At 35.4% G+C, this 17,227-nt stretch overlaps 1 pseudogene; it reads right to left on the reverse strand.

Moving 5' to 3' along the window:
• Positions 1 to 773: 773 nt before the first annotated feature.
• On the reverse strand, positions 774 to 14,127 carry LOC109382955 (tigger transposable element-derived protein 1-like; annotated as a pseudogene).
• Positions 14,128 to 17,227: the final 3,100 nt, after the last annotated feature.

Genomic DNA, 17,227 nt, shown 5'->3' on the forward strand with positions numbered 1-17,227 from the left:
GCATGATGTTATTTACTCATCTGCTTCCATATACTATCACTTCCTCTCTCTACCTTCTTCAACCCTAGTTTTCTTGGATGCATAATTTTTTTCCCTATCACATATTTTTTTCTTAGTTGGCTGTCAATGTTGGCAGAAACAGACACAATCTGTTTTTAAATTTAAAAGTATTTTTCTATGAAAAATTCAATGTATTGCATGTGCCATGAACCGCTATATTATATTTTATTTGGTTGGAAAAGTTAATTAGGAAAATAACCATAGCTTAATACATTTTACATGTGGGAGCATATATATACCTCTAGAAATTTATCTTCATTTAACCATGTATATGATTATATTATATATAATTTAATCTTCTATACAAAATTAAAAGGTCTGAGTCAGCAACGCACGATAGAAAATTACTATGTCACATGTAATGACTGATACAAAAGCCTTTTCTCATTTTGCAAAGTAAAAAGGACCAATTAACATTATTCAAAATAGCCTTATTTAAAAAGAGCTGGTGTGTTTTGAAAGACAGGAATTAATCTATGGAACATCTATATAAATGCAGCCACAGTACTTTGAACAGAATATCAACTTGAAAACGTCTTTACCAACATTCTCAGATCGTAAGTATTAAAACATCTTTCATTATTTATTTATTTATGGTCATCTTATATTGAGTGACTTAAAAGAGATTTTCCTTTAATATTTTGGGAAGTCTTAAGTCTTGTATCATACAATGTAAAGCACATGACTTTCAAGTAGTTAAATGAACTAAAAAGTTAACATACTGCTGATGTGTAGGCTTGTAGCTCAATGGTATCTTTCAGAGAAGGTCTACTTCTTGACATATGGCAATCAAAGTTAGGAGAAGGATCCAAAGAAACTTTGTTTTTATCCACCGAAGGCTGAATTTTCTTCACTTTTCCAAAGAGAACCTTAAAAAAAAGGCAAAAAGAAGGTCCATGAAAATACATCAAAACACTTTAAACTTTCATACGTGAACAGGAGAGTAAAGACAGTTCTTTTTTTTAAAGAAAGAAATATGAATGGAAAGATAATCTATGTTCCAGGTGAATGAGATGACTTATTGTAATTATGTCAACTTTTTCCAAATTAAACACTAACACTTTAGTAATTCCAATAAAAATGTCAGGAAATGAGTTTTAGTCTAAAAACTTATCTAGAAGACTAACCAAATAAAAATACCCCAACAATTCTGAAAAAAATGTTTCAAAAAAGGTTTTTGGGTTAGATATAGAGAATAATGGAACAGGACAGGTGGTCCTGCACTTCCAGGTATTAAATACTTTTTAAAAGTATGGTATTGGGGCAGACGGTTAGCTCAGTTGGTTAGAGCACAGTGCTCATAACACCAATGTTGCCAGTTCGATCCCCACATGGGCCACTGAGATGTGCCCTCCACTACTAGACTGACACGTCTACTTGACTTGGAGCTGATTATATCCTGGGAAAAACAAACAGTTCCCGCATTAAAAAAAAAAAATATATATATATATATATATATATATATATATATATATATATGTGTGTGTGTGTGTGTGTGTGTGTATAAATAAATGGATGGTACTACCACAATGAAAGGCAGAAAGGGGGAAAATATTGAAGAAAATAAAAGCCCCAGGTAAGTCCAAGCATCTGTAAAAATATAATATCAAAAGTACCATTTGAAATAAGTGAAGCAAAAACAGATTATTCAATAAATGGTGTGAAACAACTAAAAATAACAAATTCTTTTCTTAATCTATAAACCGAAACAAGCAAGTTATATATTTAAGTAATGAAAACATTGTAGAAATATCAGCAAATCTTTATCTCATCTCAAAGTAAGAATTCTTTTCTAAGCATGTTTGCCAAGAAACTGTGAACCAAAAACAGACTTCACTGTAAATTATTCAAAAATTTCTGAACATCAAAAATAAATGAATATTAAATTAAAAAAATATGAGCATGATTAATAAAAGACAATGAGGAGGAAAATGGAATTAATATGAAAACAAGTACAAGTTTTACTTAAAATCAGCAATTCTATGACTTATTTTTTTAATATGTTAACACATTTATAAAAATTAAAAACAATAGTAAATGTGATGTGGAATCCTACATATGTGGATGCTGGAAGAGAAAAAACATTAGTGGAAAAACTGGCAAAAACTGAATAAAGTTTGTAGTTTAGTTAACAGTACTGTATCAATATTAGTTTCATTTTATTTTATTAATTTTTATTCCTATTTATGTTTTACTGAGATATTGTCAGTAAATATATTTAGAATGTTTAAATGCAGCAGAATTATGAAAAAGAAGAAAAACTGAACCAATGAGAAACTTTCACATATTAGACTGGCAAATATTTTTTTTAAAAAGTGTAATGTATACTTTTTAAAATGTACACATACCGTGGATAGAAATGTCAATTAGTACAAGCTGCAAAATAGTTCACAAGTTCCATATACCTGTACCCAGCTTTCCCTAATGTTGACATCTTACATAAGCATAGAAAAATCATCAAAACTAAGAAATTAACATTGTATAATACTTTTAACTAAAATAAACAGAAAGAATTTATTAACTTTAGCATAAACCAGAATAATTATAACCATCAAAACGTTTTGATGGACACTTAAAACACTCTGGTATTAATTACGGTTTGAACAAAAGCAAGAGGGTTAATTAGGACGGAAAAATATATACATTGGGAAGACAAAGACGATAAAGGCTGCTTTTGCTTACTTGCCGTTTTGTTTTGTGCTGCATACCCAACCAGAATAAAAAAATAGGGAAAAATTTTGAATGATGATGATGATGATGATGACAGAATAAATATAATTATTATTTAATTTATATAATGTAACTGAAAAACACTAATAATTCATAGTGAAAGGTAAATATGTTCAGGTCAATTTAAAACAAACTTAATATAATATTTGTTTTATGCTACCTACCTTAAAAACTATAATACTTTCTACAGTATTGCTTCTAGATTGAGCATAATTCAAGGCAACATCAACATGTCTAAATACATAAATTCCAAGAAGAGGATTTCCTAATATCTTCAATGTAGATGCTTTCGTACTTATCCCATTCTGATATATTTCAGTCACATCACTCTGAGGAAGTGCTAAAAAGCAGAATTGTTCTTCAAGTTCTCTGCCATTTCTTCCACTCTCACGCATCTCTGACCTAAAGCAAAACAAACATCTTGCAGTTAAATGAGAATATCAACAAAATTTTCAGAAGATAAATATTTCCGCTTACTGCAGTTAGAAAACAAGACATTTATTGATAACATTCAGAGGTATTACTGTTCTATGGAAACAAGTTAGGCCGAAAATCACCTAAGGAAAAAATTTAAGAAGTAGTTAGATTAACCACTTGTCCAGAATTATGAACTGTATAGGCCAGTGATAATAAGGGCTATCATTTCCTAAATGTTGCTAATATGCCCAACACTTTTAAAACTTAATCTTTGCATTTTATCATTTTATTCTCAACTCCCCCCAGATTGAGCTGCTATTATAGTAGTATCATTATTATTATGCGTTTTTGTTGTACACATTTTAAAAATGAGAAATTGATGTTCAGAGTTAAAACTTGCAAAAATAGCAAAGTGCCAGAGTTGAAATTATTCTAGACCTCAAGTTCTTATTTATGTTTTGGAGGAAATGATATGCATTTCTTAAATAGATATATAGCGAGAGCCACATACACATATATTGTTCAATTATTAGGGACATTCTCCATTCTTCAGGGATCTAGGTAGCAGTTGGAAGAAACAAGGGAGAATTTGATTACACATATCCTATCTTAGTAGTAAGAAAATTATAAATCATCTTTAGAAAATATTATAAGCTGAATTACAGATACTGTTGAAATTTTCACTACATTCAAGAACCACTTAAAAATATAAAACATGTATGGGCCGGCCGAGTGGCACACTGGTTAAGAGTTGGCTTGGGACGCCAGCTCTGTGCATCAGGGCCCCGGTTCAGATCCCACATGAGGGCCATTGACACTGCACCCTCTATAGCTAAGATGGTGAACAACAGCTCGACCTGGAGCTGGGCTGCCGTGAGTGGTTGGGGACGGCATAGGCTGCAGTGGGGCTAATCGGAAGACTGGTGTGAGCTTTCTTCAGCTGCTGTGAGCCGCTGTGAGTGGTGTCCAATGGCCGGCATGCGACCGCCTCACCCGGGAAGAACACAATGATAATGCCAACATGGGCCAGTGAAGCGACGTCCTCCACAACTAAACTGAAGAACAAAAGGACAACAACTTGTCTGTTTCCTTTCCCCGATTCCCCAGTGCTGTTCCCCTCCCCCAATTCCCCAATAAAATCTTAAAAAAAAAAAAAAAGGCCGAGGACCAAAGGTATACAGCAATTAGTCAAAAAAAGAAAAAAGAAAAAGAAAAAGAAATAAAAGACATGCAAATAAAGGAAAAAATAAAATAGTTTCTCTTCACAGAGGACATGCTCTTATATGAAGATCAAAAGACTCCACCCAAAAATTGTTAGATCTAATAAACAAATTCAGTAAAAGTTTCAAGATGCAAAATCAACATACAAAAATCATTGCATTTCTATACATTAACAATGAATTATTTCAAAAAGATATAAAGAAAACAATTCAATTTACAATAACATCAAAAACAAAATACTTAGGAATAAATTTCACCAAGGATGACAGAGCTATACACTGAAAAATATAAGACCCTTATGAAAGAAATTAAAGGAAACATCCCTCCACCCTCCAAAAAATCCAAAGATATCTTAGGTTGATGGGTTGGAAGAATTAGTATTCTTAAGTTGTTAATACTACCCAAAGCTGTCTAAAGAGTCAGTGCAATCCTTATCAAAATTCCAATGGCATTTTTCACAGAAATAGAACAAACAACCCTAAAATTTATATGGAACCACAAAAGACCCCAGATAGCCAAATAATTTTAAGAACAGAGCAGAAGGCATCACGCTTCCTTATTTCAAATTATATTACAAAGGTACAGTAATCAAAACAGTTTGATACTGGGATAAAAACACACACTGACCAATAAAACAGAATCAAGAGCCCAGAAATAAATCCACCCATATATGGTCAATTAATATTAGACAAGCGAGTAAAAAATACTCAATGAAGAAAAGATAGTCTCCTCTTCAACAAATGGTGCTGGGAAAACTGGATATTAATAACAAAAGAATAAAACTGGACCCCTACCTTAAACCACTCACAAAAATTAACTCAAAATGCATTAAAGACTTACAGGTAGGTAATACCTGAAGCCATAAAACTCCTAGAAGAAAACATAGAGGAAAAGCTCCTTGACATTTCTCTTGTCAAAGATTTTTCTGGATATGACATCAGAAACACAAGCAACAAAAGCAAACATCAATTAGGACTACCTCAAACGAAAATGTTTTTGCACAGCAAAAAGAAACAATTGACAAAAGAGAAATACAAAGTGGAATGGGAAAATATTTGCAAACCATATATCTGATAAGGGGTTAATATCCAAAATACATAAGGAATTCACACAACTCAATGGCAAAACACAATCTGATTAAAAAATGAGCACAGAACTTGAATAGACATTTTTCAAAACAAAAAACAAACACAAACAACAACATAACGTACAGATGGCCAGCAAGTGCATGAAACGGTGCTCAACATCATTAATCATCAGGAAAATATAAATCAAAACCACAATGATATATCATCACACATCTATTAGAATGGCTACTCTAAAAAGACAAGATATCAAGTGCTGGTGAGGGAAAGGGAGTGCTGATGAAAAGAGAACCTGGTGTACTGTTAGTGTGAATAGAAATTGATAGGCACTATAGAAAATATTATGGAGATTGCTCAAAAAACTAAAAACAGAACTATCATATGATCCAGCAATCCCACTTCCGGGTATGTATCTGAAGGAGATGAAATCACTATCTCAAAGAGGTATCTGCCCCCCATGTTCATTTCAGCATAATTAACAATGGCCAAGACATGGAAACAACCTAATGTACGCTGACAGATGAACTGATAAGGAAAATGTGGTATATATATAATGGAATATTATTCAGCCATAAAAAGAAGGAAATCCTCCCATTTGACAACATAAGATGGACTTTGAGGGCATTATGCTAAATGAAATAAGTCAGAAAAAAGTAAGACAAATACCATTATGATCTCACTTAAATGTGGAATCAAAAACATCATAGAAACAGAGAGTAGAATGGTGGTTGCCAGTGGCTGGACTGGGGGCAATGAAAAGATGTTGGTCAAGGTACAAACTTCCAGTTACAAGATAAATAAGTTCCAAGGATCTAAGGTACAGCATGGTGACTATAATTAGTACTGTATTGTATACTTAAAAGTTGCTATGAGAATAGAGCTTTAATGTTCTCACCATAACAACAAAATGGTTCCTTTCTTTGGATCTAAGAATCTCTTTCCTTGTTGGCAGTCTTCAGTTACTTAAGCGTTAGAAGACTGACGTTCAGTTTCCTTGCTGGATGTTATTTGAAACCTAGTCCAAAGTTCTAGAAGTTACCCGCTTTCCTTGTCTCGTAACACCTTTCCTCCATTTTTAAAGCCAGCAAAGGCAGGCTGAACCCCTCTCATACTTCTCTTATTCTGTCTCCTCTCTCTGACCCATTTTTCTGCCTTCCTCTTATGTTTTTAAGAGCTCATCTAATTAAATCGGGCCCAATGAAATAACTGAGGTGTTTATACCCATTTATCTCAAGGTTCTTAACCTCAATCATATCTGCAAAGTCCTTTTTTTCGTTGTTATGTAAGTAACATATTCACAGGCCTGGAAATCAGGATGTGAGCAACTTTGAGGGAGCACTATGCTGTCTACCACAGGCAGATTCTGAACTTAATTCAACCCCTCAACAATATCAGGAACTCAACTGTTTTGTCTTTGACTCTACATCACTGTACATAGCTTTATCTTTATCTGTGTCATGTCTTCTCTCATGGGTGTGAAGAGCGCTGCCAGCAAGCAGCATACTGAATTCCTTGCTCACACTACTAATATAGACAATGACTTGACCTATCAGGATTTCCAAGTAAGTCTCACATTGTGTTCTACTAAACTGAAAAAAGGGGAAAATTCTGAGATGTCCTAAATTAAATTAAAATAAAGAGGTTAATCAGTTAACAACTACACAGCAAAACCAACAAAAGACTGTTTACATTCCTCAATGTACGTTGAGACTTTGAATTAAGTTATTGGTTAGACTTGTACATCAGTAAACCAATAAGGGCAAGGGGAATGGGGCAAAGCGCAGTTTAGACTAATTATGTAATAAGATGATTTAGAATTATTAGGGAGACAACAGTCTACTCATTTGGTGACCCTTTATACACATTCTTCTTTCAACACATATACTTTCAAAAATGCTTGTGCTCATACCAAACACCTTCAATCCAGTTCACAAAAGGGAATAACCCAAAGTCCCATCCAGTTACTGCATCTAACTTCAGATCCACAATATGAGTAATATGCCTTCATTTCCAACAGGTGTGGACATAGAGCCATATAGTCAACATCCATTTAAGTAATATATGGCCATAAAATTTAAGTTATTTACACCCAAAATACATTGGTGGAATAAAAACAGGATAACTACAATTAAATTCAGAAAAGTGAAGAATGATACAAACAAAAATGGTTAGTGTTAACTGGCCCTTAACACAAAATATATCCTTCTAAAAAGTAGTAGCTAGGATTCTTTGCCTTCAAAATTCTAAAGGCTAGTAACAAGAGCAAGATCTTGTTTAGACAATGGTTCCAATTAGGAACTTTGGTCTCCTGGCAACAAGCCTCTGTAAACTTCCCATCTTTCAAAGCCCTGAATTTGAAATTGACTTTACCTACTGCATTCCAATTTGATACTATCAGTTTCTTCCCCCAGATTGTATTTTAAATATATCTTTACTGTATAAACTTGACTGTATAAAATTATATATAAAATAAACTTTACTGTATAAACTTTACCAGGTGGAAAATGCTTAAAAAGAGGTATGTGGGAAAGGTAGAGGCAACATATTTGTGTTTTGCGGAATATTTATCTTCCGTTAACTCTCCTTCCTTTTAAACTCATATTCACATTAACTTCAGAAAAGGTGAATTCTTTAAGCTAATCTTGCAAAGCTGGATCTGTGAAACTAGGCCTTAAATAGAAAGGCTCTTTCTTACCAATTCTGAATTTCAAAGGCCTCTTGGATTTAAGTAGAAAATGGCCAAGGCACTTCAATATACTGAATTTTTCGTACAATTCTGCCCCAAACCAAAGCCTTATAAAGCACATAGTTTATGCCCTAAGGTATAAGGGAATATCACCAACTTCCCATCTGGGAATAGTGGGAGTTCCTACTTCTGTTTTTCTAGGTTAAATCTGTATTTTAGAATCTCTTATAAAAGTACCCATTTCCCAGTATCAAATTCAAAATCTGTTGGAATGCTATTGACTTCAAGTACAGAAACCTATTCAAACTGGCTTAAAAATAACTTCTTATAACAAGAAATTCAGAAATAAGGCAGACTTTATCAGGGTTGATGGATTCCATGGCCCCAGGTGTCATCAAGGATCCAGGTTTTTCTATTGCTTTGTGCTGCTGTCCTTAGCTTTAGGATAGCCAAACACTAGTCTCTCATTATTATCCCAAGAGTGCTATTAGTACCCAAAGTAACATGCTTTCTTGTTCACATCAGGTTGGTTCTCTTCCCCAGAGACATCTCCAAGCCAATCCTTCCTCAATGCCATTGGCCCAAACTGATTCAGCTCTGTCCACCCTTCAAACTAATCAAAGTGGAAGTTATTAACCATGAATGGCTCAGAGTGCTCATCTGGAGTGGAATGTATATTGAGATCTCAAGTTCAAATTCAACACCGTATCTGACAATCTTTAAAATGAAATCCTTTTATACAAATTTAAAGTGTTTAAAAGTAAGTTATCTTAAAACAAAAAAAGGATCAGACTGATATAAATAAGGCAACGAACTTAAGAATTCAATTTCTCTTTTACCTATTAAGACCAGCTCAAGTTTCATCAAAACGTATCTCAAGACTCTTAGGAAAAATAATCAATCCCTCATCTGTGCGCCTCTATCTTTATTATAACATTATATTTTATATTTAGCTGTATGTCTTCTCTACTAGAATGTAAACTCTTTAAGGCTGAGGAGAAGACATTTTTCTCTGAGAATGTCATATACAGTATTTTCAACCCAGGGTTGGGAATGTGCATATGCAAAAAGCTGACTATAGTTATAAGTGAATTTTCAACTGCACAGGTGGTCGGCATCCCTAACCCCCACATTGTTCAAGGGTCAACTGTAATATCTGACATGGTAGGCACTCAAAAGTTTAATGAATGATCAAATACATAGATGTTTAGATTAATGTGTTTTTGCTGCTTTCACACTTAAGAAGTGGTAGATGGAATGTAGATAAGCAGAGACTGGTATTTTTTTGGAGCTACTTGCTTTTGCTGAGACCACAGATTTATAAACTCCTCTAAGGGGAGTGATAAAAAGAAATGCCAGAAGCTATCAATGTTATTAATGCTTTTTCTTTTTATTCTATTACTCTATTATTCTGCTAAACATTCTTATTTATTTTCCCTTTTATTTTTCTTCTCTACCTGTGCATTAAGGCTACCTTAAGGGTATTTCCTATCATCCATTGATTTTTAAACACATAAAATTAGGTTAAACAAAAATTTAATTTAAATTTAAGTTAAATTTAAATAATAAAGTGCCCACTATGTTGCAAGATTCAATTCCATACTATGGACATAAAAACAAGATAAAACTCACAATGTAGTAGGGGAATCAGACAAAACCAACGTATTGTGGTTAGTCTTATAAAACCAGTATAAAGTATTATGGAAAACAAGTGAGATTGTCTAATATGGCAAATACTTAAGAAACCAATAATATCCTACAACTGTTGGTCATTTAGAATGTTCTAACACGGCTTGTATTGTTGGATAGTTGTTTTAACTTTTCTGTAACCTTAACAAGGAGAAATAATTGGTTGAAAATTAAGTGTTATGCAGCAGCAAGGGGGCATTATGAAAAAGGACAAAAATTTTCAATGCCTAAAAGAACCAAAATCAAAGAATAATGCCAGGAATTCATTTTTGATCAAACTGTTATTTCAGTCTGGAAAGAGCAGAATATATCCAGTCCATTCTACTTTTGCTCAAAACTGGTTTTTAAATAATAGAATATGCCATCAACTCATTCTATCATTCTCACCAATTTCCCCAAAATAACATCGAGTGGGGTAACTATGTGTGAGTCAAGAGGAAATGATTCTAAAACAACAACAAAAGGAACGAAAACGTTCCAAAATGAGTTCTAAGTGTGGGTCCATCAGCTTTTAAGATAAATATAAATTGGTGAAGGAGGCAAGTTCAGATAATGAAAAAGCTACACTAAATTTTGTTCACATAAGATCTATACCTATAAATACAAAATGTTTACTGTAAGAACTTCGCATATGCTCGGATTCTTTCTTATCAAAATAACACAATGGAATGGGCCTTCCCAAAAAGCAGAAGGGGTACTTTTTAGAAATTAAGTGTTAGAAATAGTGCTTCTAGTGTTACAGCTGAAAATAGTCAGCCACAATCCTGCCAAATGAAAACATCAACTCAGTTTCTCTGAGGGGCTGAGTCAAGAAAAAAAGTTATCTTCTAAATACTTTAACTGTTGTTTTATATTGCAGGAGGCACAAGGAATCTACAAAATGGCTGCTTAATAAATGTGCTGATGTATTCTTCTGAAAATTTTATCAAGATTAAAAAATTAGGAATGTCTGAAATCTGGCTACATTAATGTATAAAACTTACTAATCAAATCTTACAGCTTTTCACTATTACAAAAGGCTATGAGAAAAAAATCAAATAATGAATAAACAATCTCTGTATTTATTTTCTTAGTAATACTCATCAAATCACAAATAGTAGAAATAACAAATTCTTATAAGACTTCATAAAAAAACAAACAAAATGAAATCTCAAACTTCTTTAGGTCATAGTAACTTACCTCTTAGAAGCAAAATTTTTTTCCAGATCCTCATTGTGAATCAGTTTTGTATCTCCAAACTGCCATGATGAGCGTAGATCACAGCTTATATCAAGCCGGCACTGGTTAAGAATAACGTGTACGAAACTATACTCTCTAGTATTGGTGTGACAAGGTGACAAGTAAACTAAAGATAAAGAAAAGGGCAAGTGGTTATTTGTGTTTAAAATAACATCACTGTTCATCTGTACAATGACAACTGTGTATCTAAGACACAAAAAACCAAGTACTACTGTACTTAACATTTTCATTAACATCTGGAGGCAACAATTTATATTTAAGGTTTTCAAACAGTAATATAAACTTCCTATACCTAATGTAAATGAAAATATGAACCTTGTTTTTCTCCACATACCTACTGGAGTTCCTGAAAGTTAACACAGATATACTAGATAGTACTAGAATTCAGGTGGCTCATTTTCAACTTAAGATGTACACTGACTCTACAACATGCATCGTTACATACATACCTGGTAACTACTGTTAGCGCATGAATATTTTTGCATTTCTCCAAAATAAGGCAACCTATATATTAATAAATTAATTTGTTATTTTGACTTGTAAAAATATCAGACCATCTTTGTAAACTGCTGACTGACATAGCAGCATGAATAACAGGTAACAGGCTTTCTCAAGAAAATGATCAATGTTTTAAGCATTGCTATATTAAGTAGACACAAAAAAGGATCAAAACCCTTAATGAAGGGGACTCAGGAAAGCAGGGATAGATAGTTGATTCTAGTTATCTGTGGTAGTTACAGTCTATTTAAGTTGCCACCAATATTGAATTAGTGAATACAGGCACACCTTGGAGATGTTGTGGGTTCAGTTCTAGACTACTGCAATAAGGCAAATATCGTATTAAGTGAGTCACATAAATTTTTTTGTTTCCCAGTGCACACAAAAGTTATGTTTATACTATACTGTAGTCTATTAAGTGTACAACAGCATTATGTCTAAAAAAACAGCGTACATACCTTAATTAAAAATACTTTGTTGCGGGGCCGGCCGAGTGGCGTGATGGTTAAGAACTGGCTTGGGATGCCATAGGGCCCCGGTTCGGATCCCACATATGAGGGCCAGTGACACTGCCCTCTACAGCTAAGATGATGAACAACAGCTCAACCTGGAACTGGGTTGCCATGAGTCGCCGGTGACGGCATAGGCTGCGGCCCCTGTGGCAGTGGGTTGCCATGGGCTACCGTGTGTAGCCAGCAGCCAGCGTGAGCGGCCCTCAAGCTGCCGTGAGCAGCCGTTCAGAAGCTGGCGACTGATCTGCCTCGGCCGGGAAGAGTGCAGTGATGATGCCAACTTGGGCCAGTGAATCAACGTCCTCCACAACTAGACTGAAGAGCAAAACGAAAGCAACTTGTCTGTTCCCCTTCCCCCAATTCCCCAGTGCTGTTCCCCTCCCCCAATTCCCCAATAAAATCTTAAAAAAAAAAATACTTCGTTGCTAAAAAACGCTAACCATTATAAACCTTAAGCAAGTCAAAATCTTTTTGCTGGTGGCGGTTTGCTGGTGGCTGCTGGCTGGTCAGGGTGGTGATTGCTGAAGGCTGGGTGGCTGTGGCAATTTCTTAAAATGAGAAAACAATGAAGTTTGCTGCACTGATTTGACTCTACCTTTCGCAAAGGATTTATCTATAGCATGTGATGCTGTTTGATAGCATTTTACCCACAGAACTATCAAAACTGGAGTCAATTCTCTCAATCCTTGCTATTGTTTTATCAACTAAGTTTATGTAATATTCTAAATCCTTTGTCATTTCAACACTCTTCACCAGAAGTAGATGCCATCTCAAAAAACCACTTTCTTTGCTAATCCAAGCAACAACTCATCTATTAAAGTTTTATTGTGAGATTGCAGCAATCTAGTCATATCTTCAGGTTCTATTTCTAATTCCAGTTCTCTTGCTATTTTCATCATTTCTGCAGTTACTTCCTCCACTGAAGTCTTGAATCCCTCAAAGTCATCCATGAGGGTTAGAGCCAATTTCTCCCAAACTCCTGTTAATGTTAATATTTTGATCTCTTATGAATCATGAATGTTATTAGTGGCATCTAGAATAATGAATCTTTTCCAGAAGTTTTTCAATTTATGGATGTTGGGTTAGCAGGCATGAAAAGAATCTCATTGCCCATCTCCATCAGAGCTCTTGCATGACCAGGTGCATTGTCAATGAGCAGTAATATTTTGAAAATCTTTTTTTCCTGAGCAGTAGGACTCAACAGTGGGCTTGAAATATTCAGTGAGTTATACTGTAAACAGGTGTGCTGTCATCCAGGCTTTGTTGTTTTATTTATAGAGTACAGGCCAAGTAGATTTAGCATAATTCTTAAGGGCCCTAGGGTTTTTGGAATGGTAAATGAGCATTGGCTTGAACTTAAAGCCAGCTGCATTAGCCCCGAACAAGAGTCAGCCTGTTCTTTGAAGCTTTGAAGCCAGGCATTGAATTCTCTCAAGGTATGACAGCCCTGGATGGTATAATTTTCCAATCTAAGGTTGTTTTGTCTACTATGAAAATCTGTTGTTTAGTGTAGCCACCTTCATTAATTACCTTAGCTACATCTTCTGGATAACTGGCTGCTTCACATTGTACTTTTATGTCATGGAAACAACTTCTTTCTTTAAACCTCAGGAACCAACCTCTGCTAGCTTCAAATTTTTCTTCTGCAGCTTCCTCATCTCTCTCAGCATTCACATAATTGAAGAGTTAGGACTTTGCTTTGGTTTAGGCTTTGGCTCAATGCAATGTTATGGCTTGTTTGATTGTCTATCCAGACCATTCCAACTTTTATCACCATCAATAAGGTGTTCACTGGAGTAGCACTTGTAATTTCCTCCAAGATTTTTTCATTTGTATTCAAAACTTGGCTCACCGTTTAGCACAAGAGGCCTAGCTCGTGGCCTATCTCAGCTTTCAACATCCCTTCCTTACTAAGCTTCATGTTTTCTAGCTTTTGATTTAAAGTGAGAGGCATGCAACTCTTCCTTACATTTGAACACTTAGAGGCCATTGTAGGGTTATTAATTGGCCTAATTCAATATTGTTGTGTCTCAGGGAATAGGGAGGCCTGAGAAGAGGAAGAGAGATGAAGGGAACCACCAGCTGGTGGAGCAGTCAGAACACACACATTTATTGATTAAGCTCACTGTCTTAAACAGGTGTTGTTTGTGGCACCCCAAAATTATTATACTAGCAACATTAAAGATCACTTATCACAGATCACCATAACAAATATAATAAAAATTTTGAAATATTGCAAGAATTACCTAAATGTGACAGAGACATGAAGTGAGCAAATGTGGGGAAAATGCTGCTGATACACTTGATAATGATATCCCATTTCATTCCTGATGATAGTAATTTGAGGCTTGTATCATTTTTCTTTGTCAGTCTTGCTATAAGTTTGTCCATTTTTTTTTTTTTTTTACAAACCCTTGTGTCGAGGGCTGACTTTCAATAGATTGCAGCGAGGGAGCTGCTCTGCTACGTACGAAACCCCGTGTCCATTTTTTTGATCTTTTCAATACACTAGATGTTTTGCTTTATTGATTTTCCTTTCTTCTGCTTGTTTTGGACTTATCATGTTATTCTAATTTAAGGTGGAACTTTACCGTATTTCCCCATGTATAAGACACACCTTAATTTTGGGGCCCGAAATTTGAAAAAAAAATGTATTACATAAAGTTATTGAATTCAAGTTTTATTCATCATAAAATTCATACAACTCCTCATCACTGTCAAAACTCCCAACCATTAGCTTGTCCTCATCTGTGTCTGATGACGAATCACTGTCTTCATATATTGCCTCGTCCTCAGTTTCATCTATGGCATTTGAAATGCCACACTTCTTAAATGACTTGACAATGATCTCAATCTTGATATTATCCCAGGATCTTTTCACTCAGGTACAAACTTCTCTTATAGTTGGTTTCTTCACTCTTCCTACTGGTGTCAAATTGTCCCCAGAAGACTTCATCCATTGGCCCATTCGTCTCTCATGGCAGCTTTGAAAAGTTTGTTAATGCTGACATCAAGTGATTGGAGCTGGGGTGTCAAGCCTCCAGGTATGATGGCAAGTTTTGTTTTTTGCTCTTAAGCAATCTTTGTGTTTTTTGTTATGTGTGCCCTGAAGTGATCAAGCACCAATAGGGCAGGTTTGCATAAGAGCCCACCTGGTCTCCTGCTCCAAACTTTCTCATCCCATCCTGATCCATCCAGCCCTTGTCATGAACATGGACAATCACTCCTCGAGGAATGTATTCTTTTGGCATTGTTTTGCGTTTGAAAATCAGCATAGGAGGCAGCTTGGTTCCATCGGCACAACAAGCTACAACAACTGTATAATGGCTCTTTTCATGTCCACTTGTCTTCACAGTTACAGTTTTCCCCCCCTTCTTAACAACAGTTCTGTTACTTGGGACATCAAATTGAAGGGGGACTTCGTCCATATTTGCAATCTATCCCAACTCAAACTGATGTCTTCCAACATTGAATGACAAAACAATGAAATTCAAGGACCTTCTGCTCATAGCTTTCAGGCATCTTTTGGGCAAGTCTAGTGCATGTACGCATGCTGAGTCCATTCTGTTTCATGAGCCTGAAGCACCAATTGTGTCCTCCTTTGAAATCAGTAACTTCTTTTTCATCAGCAATTCTTCTTGCCTCATGCTGAACCATCTTTGTGGACACAGGAATTCCAATTGCCCTTTGCTCTTCAATCCATATCTTCAATTCCATCTCTAAATCTGGCCGTTTTGCTGACTTGCCTCTCATGCCTTCTTCTGCTGTGGCGTTTTCAGTAGGGTTTCTTCTTCCCGTAGCTAGTCTTGGATTGTTTTCTCAGTTGGAGGAGGACCAAACTTATGTTCAGCAGCACGATTTCCATTCAGTTTTGCAAACTGGATCACTTTTAACTTGAATTAAGCACTGTACAAAAATCTTTTCTGAGCCATATCTGGGCATAACATGGCAAAATGTAACCTACCGTAATATACCGGTAACAAGTACGAAACAATGAGTGCGAAGACAAGCACAAAAAGCAGGAAATGCAAGTAAAAATTCTACAACAATGAGCGCAAAAACAAGTGAAAAAAAAAAAAGCGGGAAATGCAAGTAAAAAACCTACAACCACTGTATTAAGACACACCCAGTTTTTAGACCCCAAATTTTTCGAAAAAGGGTGCGTCTTATACATGGGGAAATACGGTAGATTACTGATTTGAAATCCCTTCCTATTCTCGAATGTAAGTATTTAGTACCATACTAGGTCTAACAATTAAGTTCACGAACTTGCCACTATGCATTTACCTTGGCAACACTGTACAAAAAGCTCGGTAAGGTTTCATAACCTTGGTATATCAGTGTCTCACAGCTGTGCTTGTGTCCATGTGTGGCGGTATCTTCCTCAGTGGCATTCATTATTGTTGTTATGTGTTTTTGCATGCCGTCATGAGAATGTCTGAGCTTGAATTAGAGCAACAGACATTAAATTTCTTGTTAAACTTGCCAAGAGTGGAAATGAAATCAGGGACATGTTAGTCCAAGTTTTGTGGGATAATGCCATGAAGAACACAGCAGTGTACAAATGGATTAAACGTTTTTCTGAGGGGAGAGAACACATCACTGCTGAAGAGAGGTCAGGGTGGCCAGTAACAAGCAGAACTGATGAAAACACAGCAAAAATTCATCGAACTGTGCATCAAAATTGTTGGCTGACTGTGAGAAGCATAGCAGACTAAGTAAACATCAACAGAGAAACAGTTAGGAAAATCTTAACTGAAAATCTTGGCATGAGAAAGGTGTGTGCAAAAATGGCCCTGAAAGAGCTCATCGATGGCAAAAGCAAAGGAGATTTGAAGTTTGCCAAGACCTTTTGGAGAGGCAAGGTGATGTTTTGGGCTGTGTTATCACTGGTGATGAAACATGGGTGTACCAATACGACCCTGAAACAAAGTGTCAAAGCGCACAATGGAAGTCAGCCAATTCTCCACGACCAAAAATATTCCGTCAGTCCAAATCAAGAATCAAAACGATGTTGCTAACCTTTTTTGATATCAGAGGGATTATTCATTATGAATTTGTAACAACTGGACAGTTAACCACCAAGTTTA

Source organism: Hipposideros armiger, unplaced genomic scaffold, assembly GCF_001890085.2.
Source record: "Hipposideros armiger isolate ML-2016 unplaced genomic scaffold, ASM189008v1 scaffold_73, whole genome shotgun sequence".
Lineage (NCBI taxonomy): Eukaryota > Metazoa > Chordata > Mammalia > Chiroptera > Hipposideridae > Hipposideros > Hipposideros armiger.